The sequence below is a fragment of the Podarcis cretensis genome (assembly GCF_951804945.1).
Source record: "Podarcis cretensis genome assembly, chromosome: 4".
NCBI lineage: Eukaryota > Metazoa > Chordata > Lepidosauria > Squamata > Lacertidae > Podarcis > Podarcis cretensis.
This window is the reverse complement of record NC_137173.1, coordinates 44758003-44775318: the sequence shown is the minus strand read 5'-3', so window position 1 is coordinate 44775318 and position 17316 is coordinate 44758003. Positions and strand designations below refer to the sequence as shown.

General features: G+C 44.0%; 1 long non-coding RNA gene across 1 annotated transcript in view; it reads right to left on the bottom strand.

The window, feature by feature from the left end:
- The window catches only part of LOC307215534, a 51760-nt gene extending 36683 nt beyond the window's left edge, over nucleotides 1-15077 (bottom strand). Inside the window, exon 1 of the long non-coding RNA XR_013838550.1 lies at nucleotides 14968-15077. This is a non-coding gene — a long non-coding RNA (uncharacterized lncRNA). The remainder of the gene's footprint in view (nucleotides 1-14967) is intronic.
- Nucleotides 15078-17316: the final 2239 nt, after the last annotated feature.

Below are 17316 nucleotides of genomic sequence, written 5' to 3'. Positions count from 1 at the left end.
TCCCTGGAATATGAAGAAAATTATCATTGGCTGTAAAATAAAATTGATTCCAGAGTAATATGTATAGTCACTTTTGGATCAGCTAACATACTCTGAGATGGGGAGAAATTTGATTCTGTTTGCATTTTAATGAGAAACTATCTAATTTACATTTCTCAAACCATAAACCAAAACACAACTATCCTTAAAAATCTACACTTATCCAAATTCGTGATGCAGTTCTTCAGCTAAACAATGTTTTAAAAAATGAATTAAAAGGAATTCCACATGCAGAAAAATGGATTTAAGATTGGAAAAATGGCAACCAGAGAACCAAAACTGCCAGATTTGTTCATTCCTACTTATCAACAAGTATGTTCTAGCTATTGTCTCAACCACTTACATTTTCTAGGGAACTCCTTGGCTGTAGAAGTGTTATCTCTTTATATTAAAGAGATCAAAACCCATGTTTCAATTTCCTGCAGTTAGCAGTTTCCTATTCCTTAATTCCAAAGGAATAGGGGTGAGGATTCCTATTTATTCAGTGTTCTGGGATGAACCTATTCATTTCAACCTCCTTGAACTCACACCTAGATATGAACATAGATATGTGGGTTAAGTTGCTTAATCAACAAACTGATCTGTCCATGGATCTGTACTGTACTTACAAGGTGGTCCAAGGACTATCCTCCTCTTTAGCATGTTAACCTCCTTAGAACAGCTAAATTCTCCTCTATGTTCAAAAGGTTAAAAAATAATAATGCTCCCATACACCTCATAATGTACAGTCCCTTCCTAGGTAATTGTATGGAGAAAATCAGGTTGCCCCCATCAGTCTGTGAGGACAGCCATCTTTTTTTCACATACAATGTCTTTGTAAGACTTCTGGGGTGGGTGAGGGGAACACTGAGGCAGCCACCATCCCCTCTTCCTGTTTTCACTACCCCTTTGATTATTCCTCATAAACTGTCTTTGAGTGATTTAAACATTTCTCTGTCCCACCCCTGAACCCTATGTACTCAAAGTTTGTCTTAGAATGTTTCCACACCACAAAACAAACAAACAAGGAGGGAAACAGAAACACCACTTCTGCAGTTTCTTCAGATGTAAAACCAGTGGACAGAATGTTCTTCAGTTTACAATTCACTTTTGTTCTCAGCTTAGAAGCAAGAAGATGGATGGAAAAAGAAAGGGTTGCAATTTTATGGAAGAGAACGGCATAACACACTTTAAGTTGACAATGCAAAAAGCTTAGGAAAAGGAGGTGACGGTCCCACTGATCTCCAGTAACTGGCAATCAACAGAAGATACTCTGATTTCAATCCCAATCAAGAGACATTTTGGAGGCTTTGCCTCACATTTTGTGAACCACCTTTTTTAGAAAATTTCTCCTTCCAACTGTATCATTATGACCTCTACAATCAACTGAGAGCATCTATACCATCCATGTGCCACATCTGAATGGCAAAAAAGCATTTTCAGTGTTTACTCTTCCAGCTCCCTTCCCCTGATTCACCTACCAGTCTAACCATCATCCTGAAGTGCTGTAAGATGTCTCAGGTGTTTGTTGGCTGGATTTCAGTTGGACAAAAAAAGATGAGCTTAATTTATTAGATTATTATGTTTTAATAGGTGCTTTGCAGGATGGTATGGGAAATGTGAATTCAAGTTCAGCTAGAAATGTACTTTGTAAAATACCTGCAATAAAGTTAATGACCATTATGAATTTACAGATGTTTTCTAGTATTGCATGAGCTCTTTCACACATTCCATGAATTGTGCTTTCCATTTTCACAGCTTTTTTCTATATAATTCAAAAAACCCACCCTTGCATATACTTCCTGGAAGAGGCACAAATGATCCTAATACTGGGTTAGGAGACATGGGTACAAGCTTCTTTTTCAAGCATTACGGCGGCAGCATGAAAACAGGAGCAACAACTCAAAATTATCACACTGCACTGCAGCTAACATGTAATGGCTAAGTTCCACTGAAACTAATAAAACAGGTTACTCATAACCAGTGCTTTTTTCTAAAAATAAATGTTTAGGGGTACTCTCATTTTGACTCAAGAAAACCACCATTTTATAGTTCAAATCGGGGGAAATAAATACAGTAAATGGACAAAAGTACAAAAATTCACAAAATGTTTAGTGGTATGCGTACCCCCGGAAAAAAGCACTGCTCATAACTCAATTAAGTCTCATTGCTTTCCGTGGAACTTTATCATAGCAAACTTCTGCATAGTTTGGGCCAATATATTTTACTGAATATTGTTCTTAACTGAGTTATCTCCAACTTTAGCAGCACACAAGATTTATGTTCACCCTTACACACACACACACACACACACACACACTTTCTTCCACATTCCAGCAAATCCTCATTAATTTCTCTCATTCCGTGGCATTTAGGTTTGGAAAGAAGTAACTTGTTACAAGGGGGTAGCTGTTGACTGAATATTAGGAGACCCGTTTGACATGGAACCAATTTCCTTGAAGGATGGTGGTCAGTTCCATGCTGGAGGTATTCAGGTAGAGGCTAGACAGCCATCTGTGCTCTAGTCTGAATTATTTGAATCAAGCAGGGGAATTGGGCTCGATGCTGACAAGGTTACTTCCAACCCCCATGGTTCTGTCTCTTTTATTATGTTAACTGCTAGGTACATCCGTTGTTTCATATTTACACAAAGGATGGTCCATACTTGCATATGCTTCAGGTAGAGATAGAAGCACTACCAATAAAGAAGATTAGGTATACACACATTTCTTGGTAGCAACTTATCCCTGTCTTTAATAATTATTTACTTATAAGTCCTTGAACATAAGGGTTGATATGCCTTCTAAAATTTGACAGCTACAAAGATTGTAATTAAATATCCCTGCTATTTACGTAAATTGCTAATTCATCTTTTAAGCTTGGTAAGGACCTGTATGGGTCATAACTGACTCAAAAGGAATTGCTTGAAGTAAGCTGCAAGCAAAAGTAAGTGGCAGGAATACTGATTTAGGTAATTCTGTAAAGAAGCCAGTATCTACCATAGGCACAACTAATGTATCAACTAGTGCTTGTGTGTATGAAATGGATTAGACATATTTTCACAGAAACAACTACCTAAGGAAGAAGCAGCAGCAAATTAGAGAATCGCTCATGCCTTAACTGAATTGCTATTAAAGGAATTTGGTCACATTCCTGTCCTTGAAATTACGTCCTATACCACAGGGTTATGGATTTGGATAAGATCTACAGGGTAGTTATTTCTTATATATTATATTACCAGTGGGTAAAATTGGGGTGCCAGTATTCACACATTTATTGCTTATTTCATCAGTGGGGGAACTCCAGCCTATGGACCTAATTTGGCTCACCAATTCCCTCCAAAATGGCCACAAGTCCATTTCTAGCAAGCTCCACCCAATCTCCAACCCTGTGACATGTCACCTGTTAATCATTTCAACCTGCCCTATAATTCTCTGCAGTTTTCCTAGTGTTAGACCAGGCATAGGCAAACTCGGCCCTCCAGATGTTTTGGGACTACAACTCCCACCACCCCTGACCACTGGTCCTGTTAGCTAGGGATGATGCGGATTGTAGTCCCAAAACATCTGGAGGGCCGAGTTTGCCTATGCCTGTGTTAGACTAAAAAAATCTGTATAGTTCACATAATTCTAATGGGATATTGATATAAACAAGTAAACAAATATAATTTATACCCTGCCCATCTGGCTGGGTTTCCTCAACCACTCTGGGCAGCTCCCAACTGAATATTAATAATAATAAAAAGCGCTAAAGCATCAAACATTAAAAACTTCTCTAAACAGGGCTGCCTTCAGATGTCTTCTAAAAGTCAGATAGTTGTTTATCTCCCTGATGGGAGGGCGTTCCCCAGGGTGGGTGCCACTACCAAGAAGGCCCTCTGCCTGGTTCCTATAGCTTCACTTCTCGCTTTGAGGGAACCGCCAGAAGGCCCTCAGTGCTAGATCTCTGTGTCAGGGCTGAACAATGGGGGTGGAGACGCTCCTTCAGGTATACTGGGCCAAGGCCATTTAGGTATGAACGTAACATACATAAAATGTACGGAAAATACATCAAATTAAGAAAGATCACACACTTGTTGTGCACCATTACAATGGAGCCCCTGGAAGGTGGCCTGTAGGTCAAAACTTAATCTCCACCCCAGGTTTATTTGGTATGTTAATTCTTCTACCACAGTTAGCTAAAGCAATAATCTCCTTTAAAACTAACACTTGGAATGTCAAAACCACAATAAAATGGCTAAAATAAAATATATCCTTAAAATCTATCAAAAAGTAAGCAACACAAGTTCTAATTTCAGGCTCACTCCTAGCCCATATTAAAGAAAGCTATTATTTGCTGCCCAAAGTTGGTCAGTAAGGTTGAGATGCTATTCTTTGAAGCAAGTTGTCCAAGGTGGGTGCCACCACTAAGTCGTGCTTCTCCTCACCTTCACAAATTTAATGGTGGACTACACCACAGCACCTCCCCTACAGATCTTAAAGTGCAAAGGGGCAATATGGAATAAAGCACTCCCTTGTGGAAACTGGGCTCAGAAACCTATGGCAGCCAATTTAGCCGAGTTAAAGATGTATGTTATATGAGCAACCTGCCTGGAGATGGGAACAAGATGCAGAATACTGCATCACTGCAATATACTCTTCAGTAGTACCCCCACATATAGTGCATTCAGATAATATCTTAGAGTATATAGGATGGTGGACAGACCTGCCTCAGAGAAGGAAGATTGTAGAATGGACAGACTTAAAAAAGGGAAGAGGCTGATAATGCTAACGAACTGTTATCAGTCCATGACACAACATAAATGGGAGAAAAGGAGGGAGGAAAGAAGATGTAATACAGGCAACGATCACCAGCACATGGGTCCTTTTGGACCCAGAAGAAGTCGGAACAGGGGTAAACGGGGTGGGGCATAATGGGATGGGGTGCACTTATACACTGCTGACATGAATGGGGGCTGGGAACAGAAGCCCTGCACAAAATGGTTGCTGCCTGCATTAAAATGGTGGCCTTGGTGTCTGACTTACAGTTGGGAAAGCAGGCACGCACGAAAGCGTGACTCACCCCTCAGTGCCAAATATAGGTATATTTTATTATATTCAACGCAGAAATGTAGTATTTTATTTTAAGTTGAAAACTTTTTCCATGACTGGAAGATGATATACAATCAATAGCCTCTGCCCCAATTTTTTTGGGGGGGGGCGGGGCGGGGAGAGAACTTATCTTTAATGTTAGTGATTTCACAGGCGCCAATCCAAACTTTTCTCCATTCGTGAAAAAGTACTTTGAAAAGCTTTAATACCCTCCCCTTCCTTTTCTTTCAGAGCTTACTGCAGGAGAAAGAAATGGTACATTAGGATTGAATACTGTGAGGGGAATTTCAACCTGCATAGCTTAAAAAAAAAAAGTTATACCAGTTGTCTTGACAGAAAGAAACAAAGGAAAAAACCTCACCTGAAACTGAGAAAACTAATACTGCTATAGATCTATAAAACATTTATATGGGGGTGGGGAGGGGAGCTTGTATTGTTAAAGGACTTTGAATGCCTGGACAGCTACAGTTATGATGAATCCATCCTATTTTTGGAGGTAAGTGAAAATCCAGTGGAACGCTGACCTTTACAGATGCGGGACCTGCAGGAGGGAGAGACATGAAAGACTCCACAACCATTTTATTTTGCTGTAACATCACGGTGGCAAGCAAACCAAGACAAAAGCAAGAGTGATTAGGTAGACAGCAACCCCCAGATACTTTCATAGCACAGGAAATTGCCAAAGGAGTACAAAAGGCAAAACCTAATGCTTGGATGCATTCCCTAGAGTTTCCCAGCTGCCTCTGAACCAGGAACACGACACTACTGTGGCTTGTGTGTGTAAAATATTTTGTTGCAGAGCTTCTGTGACAGCGCAGTTCATCGGCTGAACAATTCTGCCGATAAATAATGAAGATCTTGCAAAGTTTTGTTCCCAATTTGCGACTTTAAAGCCTGTGCTGTAGTGGTTAGCTGAAGTCACTTTCGTAGAAAAAGCCAAGAATGCAGGAGGTGGGCAGACAAAGTGGTATGTAGATGTGCTCATTCATGTTGATGCAACTGACATTTAAGCCCATTTCTCCACCAACACCTCCTTGCATTTATAGACATCTCTGTTCCTTTCTTTTTCCACTGGTTTGCAATGCTCCATCCCCATTTTGTTTCCTCCAACAACTGGCTGGAAGGCAGGACCCCCCCCCCCATTCCACATTTTAGTGTTGGGTAGGTGCAGTTAGTGGTGGGTGATGTATATAACTAGGTCAATAGGTTTTGGTCACATAGAATGTGTGTGTGGTAAAGGGAAGAGATGGTGAGTCCCCGAGGCACTGTCAGGTGGGACTTTCATGCAGTGCTTTGTGACTTATGAGATAGGGCATGGATCACTTTGGAGATTTAACCTGTGTCACTCGCTTGGAGTTGTGTGGCCTTGAAGCAGCATTAATCAGGAAAACCTACTTCCATACCTGAATGGTGTCCTCTCTCAAAAACGCAGCTGTGCTGGAAACACACACTGGAAGACCCCCTACACAGCGAAAAGGCTTTGGGATCAAAGATGAAACTAGGAGGGTATTATGTGAAAAGTAAAGGGGGAAATGATGGTGGGAAGGAAGGAGGATTTAAAGACAAGGAGAAAGGAAAAAGTAATCACAAAAGTAATGAAGGAGGATTTGAGGGCAAGACTTCCCTTTCTCAAAAGTCTTCTTCAAAGTTAGCTCCACGTGGCCGCTTCTATGCAGGAACACGGAGGTGAGGATCCTCCTGACTCGCCCAGGACGACAAAGAGAAATGAGGCCGGGGGGGAGGCTGGCACTGCAGCATAAAGGCTGCTGGACACGCCCCCCATGGCACCTGGTTGGACAGCCACTGGGGGGGGCGTGAGTGCCAGCCAGGTGTGCTGGAGGCAGGGGGCAACGCCCCCTGCTAGGAGCGGTGCTCGGGCTCCCGTCCACAACCACTCCCCTCTCTTTCAGGGAGGAGAGTCTTTGTGGTTCGAGGACCCGACCCCCGCGAAGTAAAATGAAGACACAGGGACACGATATAAGGTTAATGGGCTAGAAAAGGCCACAACTTTATTGATTACAGCAATGAAAAGGTATTGGCTTAGGCATTGGATCGCGAAACAAGTGGGTTTATTCACCAGGGGTTCATCACCTGTTGATGCTAATTCAACTATAGGCTCACCCCTGATGTCACCGAGGGTCGTGCCATGGCCTCCCGCCAAGCAGGCTTCGGACGGAATACACGACCGCCAGATTCCATTAACGGAATACCCCTAGAAATTGAAGGCATAGGCGATGGCCACACCTAGCACTTCGACACACCACAACACATTATTCCAATGCCTAACCGCCACCCGAGCTAAAGGCTCGCCGCCAATACCTTCAAAGCTGCAACCAATCCCAGATGCTTTTGCTGACACTAGCTAACCAAATGTCGTTCCCCAGATCCGTTAAGTGGATGCCGTCATTCCGGTATGAAGCTTGGTCGCCGATCCGGATACGGTCATGATAAATGACTCGGCCATACATAAAGCGCACCCAACGGGCTACCGCCCGATTTACGAGTTTCCTGGTTCTTATAATGGCCATACCAAACAGTTCTTTTCAAGAAGGAGGACCAGAACACCGTTGTTCTGGGACACAAGGCTGCAAATGCATTCAAGTCTCTTTTTATGCTCCACAACAAGTCCACACTCCTTCTGTTAGCGAGGTCATTCTCCCCAAATGAATTGCAAGGATGTCGGGAGGGCCGAACTTGGCTACTTTCTCCCACAGCAATGGCATAAGCTCCTCCCAACACATGCCTCTTGTCGACAACCAGGAAACTCGAACACCATGTGGAAGGCCAAGATTGTGTGCAAGGCCGCAGCTCACCGCTTGTACGCGGGCCCAATGAACTATACTGTGGCCGCAAATCCACACGCTTCTCCTGAGCATAGCTGGGGGTAAAAGACAGAAAAGAAAAGGCGGATAAGTAGGGTAAAGCTGCAAGTCGCATATTAGACTTATAAGCATTGGATTTCCCACCGGCCCATTTCTTTGATCCTGTCCGCCAGTAGCCCCAGGTGCAACCCAGGCCGTGGTTGCAACGCCAATCCTAAATGAATGTGCAGCGTACTCCTGGGAGGGTAGACCACAAGCCTCAATAGCCTTGCGAAGTACTCTGGTGAATTGATGCCTCAACAAGGGTGACCCATCTTCATGGACCAGAAACGGACCCGGGCTGGGCGGTCTGAGGTAGAGGTACCGCCTAGTGTCCTCTACCGAGCATGGGCCCTGCTGTGCCGACGCCGTGAGCTTAACTAGGACACCTTTACTAGCCTGATCAGTCTTGGACTGACACATACGCACTGTCATGTTAGAATCGGACAACTGCACGTCCTCGCACAGGAGGCCGCGTGTTGAACCTCGTGCACTAACTTCAAACACCACCTCACCAACTCTAAGCGTGCCAAAAAGGCGATAGCGTAGCAAATTGACCTGAGTTTTATGCGTATCTGTGATAACAACTCGGAAGAAATCGGCTTACGGCCCTCGGCCCTGTGAGGTTGTAACCTGCCCCAACCCTCAATGGCTCTATGGATCAAGAAGTCGCTACCCGGGTCATGAGCAAATGTAGCTTTTGAAAAGAAGCTGATGGCGGCTACATGAATATTTAAGGTTTTAGGAGCACGTCCCAGATCATAGAGATGGGAAAGGTACTGCAAGACAGCGTCAGTGGTAGGAGGTACGTCATGTGAGAGCCCAGATAACCCAGACCTGACACCAAGGAAATCACACCAGGCCTTCTTGTAGGACCTGAGAGTGGAGGGTGCCACGGACGCCAATACTCCCTGTATCACTTAGCGTCTCCCACGTTCCACAGGTGCTCCGGAAAGGCAACAGTTGTGCTCCAGGTGCAAGCAACCGGAAGCGAGGTATCGGAAATCGAGACAAGGCATCGGCTATGTCATTATTGGCTCCGGGTACAAATTTGGCCTTAAGTATTATGTTGTACTCAAGGCACCGGAGGACGAATGCCCGCAAAAGGGAGGAGATCCTCTCAGACCGAGATGACTGCCTGGCTAGAATGTTCACGACCACCAGGTTGTCGGTCCAGAAGCACACGCGGTGATCTCGAAAATCTTCCGTCCAGATGTGAACGGCCACCACTATTGGAAAGAACTCAAGAAAGGTGAGATCCCGCGTGATGGCCTGACCTTGCCATGCCGTCGGCCATTGTAGTGCACACCAGCGCCCCTTGAAGTACAAGCCAAAGCCTAAGGACCCAGCCGCGTCCGATTGGACCTGAAAGTCTGATGACAGATTCAAGACATCCTGCCATAGAGATACCCCATTGTAGTTCTACAGAAAAGTCGTCCATACCTCCAGATCTGCCTTGACCGACCTGGGGAAGCAGACCCTGTGGTGCGGGTGTCTAAGACCACTGACAGCCTGGCTAGGCGGGCACCGAAGGCGCATTGGAGTGGGCCTGGAAATCAGAGGCTAAATTAAGGATTTCCAGCCATAGGGAGACTCCGTTGTGGTGTTCCAGAAATCTGATCCCCATCTCAAAATCCGCCTTGACCGACTTGAGAAGTCTTACTCTATGGTGCGGATGCTTGAGGCCCGCTGACAACCTGGCTAAGCGGGAGTGAAATGGGCGGCCTGGTGAAACTACTCTACATGCGAAGTTGAAATGATCTAGCAAGGACTGGACCTGTCTAAGAGCGACTTTTTATTATTATTATTATTATTATTATTATTATTATTATTTCGGGAAGGGTTTGACGAATTGTTTCCTTAAGGGCAACCATTTTCCCCACTGGCAGGCGGGCGGATTGAGCTGCTGTGTCAAGCTCTATACCCAGGCAAGTAAGATCCGTTGATGGTCCGCCTTATCTGCTGTGAGGGGAACTCCCCGCTCCTGGGCCAAAGCTGAAAAGGCCTCCAGAAGGGAGGCACATTCGCCAGTATTGGGCTTCCCAACGAGTAGAAAGTCACCGAGGGGAACTCCCAGCTCCTGGGCCAAAGCTGAAAAGGCCTCCAGAAGGGAGGCACATTTGCCAGTATTGGGCTTCCCAACGAGTAGAAAGTCACCGAGGTAACGTGTCAGCTTGCCAATGTAATATTTCCCTTGAAATTTTAATCCCAGCCAATGAGAGTCATTGGGATGAACTGGCAATAGACAGAAGGCTGACTCCATGTCACGTTTTGTCAAGAGTGCCTCGTAACCAAAAATCCGAATAAGTCTTAGTGCCCAATCGAAGACTTCAATCGAAGAATGTGGAGAGGAGGGAGCAGGATCAGGGAAAATGCTAGACCCGGAGGGTCCCTATCGTCTGTTCCCTGCTGCAGGGGCTTCCTTGGCACTGGCACCCCGCCTTCCCTAAAGCGCTGCTGCCTTCTGTAACACGCCACGGCTGGAAGTACCCCTGCACAGCTCTCGCACTCGTGCAGATACCTACAAGACTGCCTTTGGCATGACCCCTTATTGAATTCCCAACGTACCTTGACCTTGCGCTTTGGCTCCCTTCTCAGGTCCGGCTTACCAGTGCGATAAGAATCTAATGGCTTCTTCTCAACATCCGGGACGACCACCACAGACCAGGTGACATCTTCAATTAGATCCCAGCATGCTAGATGGATCCTGGAAGCGGGCTGCATATTCTGCAAAGAACCGGAAGAACTGGACGCAACAGGGTTATTGACACAGGCCGGCGGCCTCCGCACAGGTGACCCAATGCAGATTCTGAGGGCCAGAGGCCTAGTTTTCACTGCCGCAGTTATTGCCAGAGAGCTTGGGCCTGTGCCTGAAAACTGAGAAACGTTGAAGAGGGCGGCAGAGGTGCCTGGGAGGTCATCAACCTGGGTGAAAGGCAGGCTCTCCGGAACCACCTGGGAATCTAGTATCGTATCAGGGGTAGCAGCGGAGGGCATGGGGTTAGGGGTTGCTCGAAAAAATGCTGCTCATAATCACCAATGAACGATCTAAAGGCATTTAGGTAGTGCGAAATAGGTTTGGTGTTATTATCCTGTCCATGTGGCACCCATGCAGCCTGAGGTGTGAGCTGACTCCGCCGCAGAGCACTTCCTCTTAGGAGCCATGGATAACGCGCTAAAGTTACTGCCACAAACACGTGCTGCTGTTTACAAGCGGTTGTACAGGCACCTGTTATAGATTCTGAAACGAATGTACTAATTAACAATTGATTCACTTATAATAAATAACAATTTTTTCCAATTATTTGGTTAAATGTTCAATAGTTTATCCAATTAGTATGTGCAGCGTGCGTGTGTTATTTATTAAGAAGATCAAACCTCTCCATTCTGAAGGAAATCAGCCCTGAGTGCTCACTGGAAGGACAGATTGTGAAGCTGAGGCTCCAGTACTTTGGCCACCTCATGAGAAGAGAAGACTCCCTGGAGAAGACCCTGATGTTGGGAAAGATGGAGGGCACAAGGAGAAGGGGGCGACAGAGGACGAGATGGCTGGATAGTGCTTTCGAGGCCACCAGCATGAGTCCGACCAAGCTGCGGGGGGCAGTGGAGGACAGGAGCGCCCGGCGCTCTCTGGTCCATGGGGTCACGAAGAGTCGGACACGACTAAACGACTAAACAACAACAAATATATATATATATATATATATATATATATATATATATATGTATGTATGTATTAAAGATGCTTCCTACTTCATATTATAATATCTCGTTCAATATGCAGGGGTCCCATACAGGGATCAAACCAGCAACCTAGGCATTATCAGCACTATGCTCGACCAGTTGAGCTGTAAGTAGGGTAGAATTAGCAGCATAAAATAAAATTAAAATTAGCACTCTCAAAAACGCAGCTGTGCTGGAAACACACACTGGAAGACCCCCTACACAGCGAAAAGGCTTTGGGATCAAAGATGAAACTAGGAGGGTATTATGTGAAAAGTAAAGGGGGAAATGATGGTGGGAAGGAAGGAGGATTTAAAGACAAGGAGAAAGGAAAAAGTAATCACAAAAGTAATGAAGGAGGATTTGAGGGCAAGACTTCCCTTTCTCAAAAGTCTTCTTCAAAGTTAGCTCCACGTGGCCGCTTCTATGCAGGAACACGGAGGTGAGGATCCTCCTGACTCGCCCAGGACGACAAAGAGAAATGAGGCCGGGGGGGAGGCTGGCACTGCAGCATAAAGGCTGCTGGACACGCCCCCCATGGCACCTGGTTGGACAGCCACTGGGGGGGGCGTGAGTGCCAGCCAGGTGTGCTGGAGGCAGGGGGCAACGCCCCCTGCTAGGAGCGGTGCTCGGGCTCCCGTCCACAACCACTCCCCTCTCTTTCAGGGAGGAGAGTCTTTAGTGGTGGGTGATGTATATAACTAGGTCAATAGGTTTTGGTCACATAGAATGTGTGTGTGGTAAAGGGAAGAGATGGTGAGTCCCCGAGGCACTGTCAGGTGGGACTTTCATGCAGTGCTTTGTGACTTATGAGATAGGGCATGGATCACTTTGGAGATTTAACCTGTGTCACTCGCTTGGAGTTGTGTGGCCTTGAAGCAGCATTAATCAGGAAAACCTACTTCCATACCTGAATGGGTGTGGCAGGGAGAAAGGGGTGGATATAAAGCCTGATAGCATTTGCAATATTTCATACTTTGTGCATATTGTATATTTTTTTGAAAAAATAAGCTACCATTCTTTTTTTATACCATGAGTATAAAAAATACCATTCTTTTTTATACCATGAGAATATACCATGAGATATATTCCTTCTTTATTTTGTTAGTGTTTCCTTTACCTACATATCTAATGGAGCTAGGGTTTCCTGAAGTCTCTAACACCCCCTGGCCACTATGGCTCATCCCAACTCCTATTGCCATCTGTCATTTTCTCCTCAGAATAGCTTCTCAAACACTGACAATTTACATGCTTGCCAGTACTTTAAATAATAACTTGAATTAGTCCCCAATTAGCCCTGATTCACTTTTTCCCTGATTCATCTCTCTTATCAACAGAGTAATATACTGTCATTCTTTGACTCTCAATTTAATTAACAGCAGTTCATCATAAAGATTCCTAAGCAATTTGAGCCACTGTAATTTGATCCATACGTTCACATCTCACTGCCCTTTTTGCAACAATCAACTGGCCGAGTCTATGGCCTTAAAGTTCTGCCACATATTACACCATAGATGTTAAGCATTATCCACATATTCTGTGCTCCTGAATGTGTTCTACAATACAACAAGGCATCCAGTTATAATGACTTTGGAATCAGTAGTAAAGAAAGAAAGGGAGTCTTTTTTCTGTTTCAGGCATCTGCCACTCATTCATCATTTATGTGACGTGCTCAAATCAAGTGTCAAACTTTTTTTTTTACTGGAAGGCCTTCCTACTGTATTTCTAGATAAAAGGAGTAAATTGTGATACAGGATCGACTTACCTCATTGGGGCTGCAGAATATTCCCCTGTACTTGGTCCTAAATCTCTGCCCATGCTTTAGAAGGCTCAGAAGTATTTAGGGAGGAAATATTTGGTGGGAGATCTATCAAGCTTGGCAGATAATTTGGAGTGTAATTCTCATTTTCCAAGAACTGACATTTCCTCAAGGAAATCTGACCCCATGGTTGTAGATATCTATGAAATTAAGAGATGATTCCAAAATGCATTCTATAAAACTCACCCCACATTTCACAAGATACATCCAAATGCAACCTAGATTCTGTGAAAGATGCATCACAAACAATGTGGGCCAAGTTCAAATGAGAAGTTCAAATGAGGATTAAAATGTGTCTTAAGCATGTTATATGACTGCTTCACATGTGAGACAAAAAGCAAAGCTAAACTAAATCTCATATTGGAGCAGTCATACAAAGTTTTAATTCAAATTAAGATATGGCAGTGTTGAGTGTATGGAAGCTGCCTTATACAGAATCAGATTACTTGTCCATTTATAATGGTATACAGTGATTGGCAGCAGCTCTTTGGCTTTTCTCAACCTGGTAACCTCAAGATGTTTTAGACTCCAACTTCCATCAGCCCTACCCAGCAAGGCCAATAGTCAAAGATGATGGGAGTGTAGTCCAGCAAAATATAGCACCTAAGAGGTTGTGGAAAGCTGCTCTAGGGTTTCAGACAAAAGACTTCCCTAGGCTTATCTGGAGATGCTGAGGAATCAACCTGGCACCTACTAACATGCAAGGCAGGTGCTTCACCAATGAACTATGACCCTTCCCTATTCTCAAATAAAGTATCCAGTGTATATGAAATAAATATCCAGTAAATATGAAATAGATAAGTCCAAATAGGTTTCAAAAGATTGTGAAAATTAGTACCACCATGCCTATACAATCTGTATAAACAACCATCACCACCCATTATACATTTCTTCCATGGATTATAGCTGATAGTTCTTTTCATGCAAGACCAAGCACCCGTTTTTCAGTTTTTCAAGGGACACAACCAGCATTGTTGCAGTTCACCTGGATGATAATAGGTCAGGGCACAGTGGCAATGAGGTCGGGGCTGGACAGGGGCAGTAGCTATTGCTGCTATCCTGCCCTACCCCTGCACCATTTAATGTAAGCTGCAGTGATACCAGTGTTGGGAGAGTGATTCCTCAGCACCTCTCCATAACACCAGTCACTTCTGGACATGTGGTGCTGCAGTGGGTAGATTTATCAGTGAAATTCTGTTTTCTTGCCTTGTGGAAATGGAAGTGTTTCCCTCCTGAATACGACTACCACTGGATAAAACTCCATCTCTTCACCTGCATTCATAACATTTAACAGTGGCTGCTATTGTAGGATTCGAGTAACTTTAGATTAAAGCCAGGCAAGTAACAGCTTCCAAATTATTACTCAGCTTCCCCCTGAGATTTCCCTCATAGAAGTGGACCTCGTTCTCCTGAGATAACACAACTTTCAGATCACTTAAGAAATCTCTTCCCTCACCAGACAGAATGAAGGCATTCTTTAGTCTTCAGATATACTTAGGTGAGGGAGGGAAATCCTCACTTACAGAGTCTCAGCATTCAGCAAATCCATTCAACTGTCACTTCAACTGTCAAGCAACTTCAAAATTGCAAGGTCCTTCCCCCTGAATAGAACTTTATGCTAATTAGCCTGCAAGCTTCTTGCACAGACTTAACACATGCAAAACTTTCTTCAGAGTTGTCCCTTCTGCTGAATGGAATACAATACCATTCCTCACAGGTGAAAGAGCTGTGTATATGACAGAGGAATGCTCTCACCCCTCCAGGAAGCACACCTCTGTTTTCTACACAACAATTTCACCTGCATCTCACCTCAGCCAACTCCTCACAGGGTATGGATCCAATTATTTCCTCTTTCTTATTATAGGGCAGCATAGCAGCTTGTTTCCTAGGAAGCAGAACTCAGTAAAATAATGCAAAAGCAAACTGTCCTTAGAATATAGATAAAAGGTATTATTCTCAAAGGGAGTGTAGATAACAAGTGCTGTTCTCTGACTGTGGAACTACCTTGTGTTTGTAGGAAAAGAACAAACCTACCAGCATTGTAGTTGTGATCTGTCTGTCTGTGATGGGGGCAAGGATCCTGTAGCTCTCCACAGGTTGAATGATCCTGGGCCACTAGCCATACTTGTTGGGGTGATGGAATCCATCAATATCTGGAGGTCCTCAGGTACCTCATTCCTGGCTTACCATTTTCTTCCACCCAATTCTCATATGGAAGACAGTATATGAATACAGTATTTATACAACAACATTTGTATGTTTATAAACACCTTAGAGGGTGTCCCCCCCAAAGCAGCATATAATTTTTGTCAAATAAAAATAAATAAATAAATAATATCCCGAATTATAATGGGATTCACATGACCCCTCCACCTCATGTTCCTCCATATGACGAAAGATAGTCATGTCTACCATGTGGAAGGTGCTCTTTGCAGACTACCTTATATCCTCAAGCAGCTGGCTAGCAGAGCTTTTTCAAGTGGTCTGGAGGTTGCTGACCTTTTTTAAAAAAATAATATTTATTAAAGTTTTAAAGGTTACAGAAAGAAAAGAAAAAGAAACATAACAAAACCATACAATACAATACAAAGACAAAATACTACATATACATAACAAAAATAAAACAAAAACAATTAAAAGAAAGAAAAAAAATGGGACAAGGCAAGTTCCAGTTAAATCACTGTAAAGTTACTAAGGACATTGCATGGGGGAGGGGGGGCATGGCTGCCTCTTTCTTTCCATACAGTTAACTAGGAAGGGCACCATGTAGCAACATACTGTCACTTCCAGGGGCTTTTTCTGCAAAACATTTAAATGACCCTGAGAAACACTTTATTTCCAAGCTATCCAAAGAAGAAAGTATAAGGAGAGATAGAAAGTCCTTGGACCACCTCATTAGTTATATGATTAATATTATTTTATTGGCATGCTTTGTTTTGTTTTAAATTTTACATTAATATTCCATGCACAGATTTTTGACAGAAAGGATTTATCATTCAAGTTGTGTCCATTGGGCTCAAATTAGATTAAGACTATTCCACCCATCCCTAATAAAGCCCTTAGGAGCTTGGATCGAGTTCATCCAAATGATAGCCTTGCCCCATAAGTAGCCAGTCAACCACTTCATTTGCAGGACTTGCACTTTTAAAAATAGCATGTAGTATTTGTTCCACATCTGTTAGAAGTCAATGTTTCAGGGTGACAACACCGATACTTTGAAATTCCCTAGCTATTAGCATTAAGCAAGCAGTCTTACTACATTGTTTAAGACATCTGCTAAAAACTTGTTTTTTTTTATTTTAACAAGCCCATCATATATATAATTTAGTATTTTCTATTAGTTTTTGCTCATTTGATGATGTGTAATAATGGACATTATTTTACATTATTTTATGCACATCACTTAGAGATTATTATTAAGTGGGTTAAAGCCTCAGCGCCTAGGACTTGCCGATCGAAAGGTCGGCGGTTCGAATCCCTGCGGCGGGGTGCGCTCCCGCTGCTCGGTCCCAGCGCCTGCCAACCTAGCAGTTCGAAAGCACCTCCGGGTGCAAGTAGATAAATAGGGACCGCTTACCAGCGGGAAGGTAAACGGCGTTTCCGTGTGCGGCTCTGGCTCGCCAGAGCAGCGATGTCACGCTGGCCACGTGACCCGGAAGTGTCTCCGGACAGCGCTGGCCCCCGGCCTCTTGAGTGAGATGGGCGCACAACCCCAGAGTCTGTCAAGACTGGCCCGTACGGGCAGGGGTACCTTTACCTTACCTTTTATATTGATCCGAAATAAAGATTCAGGCTGAGTCGGCCA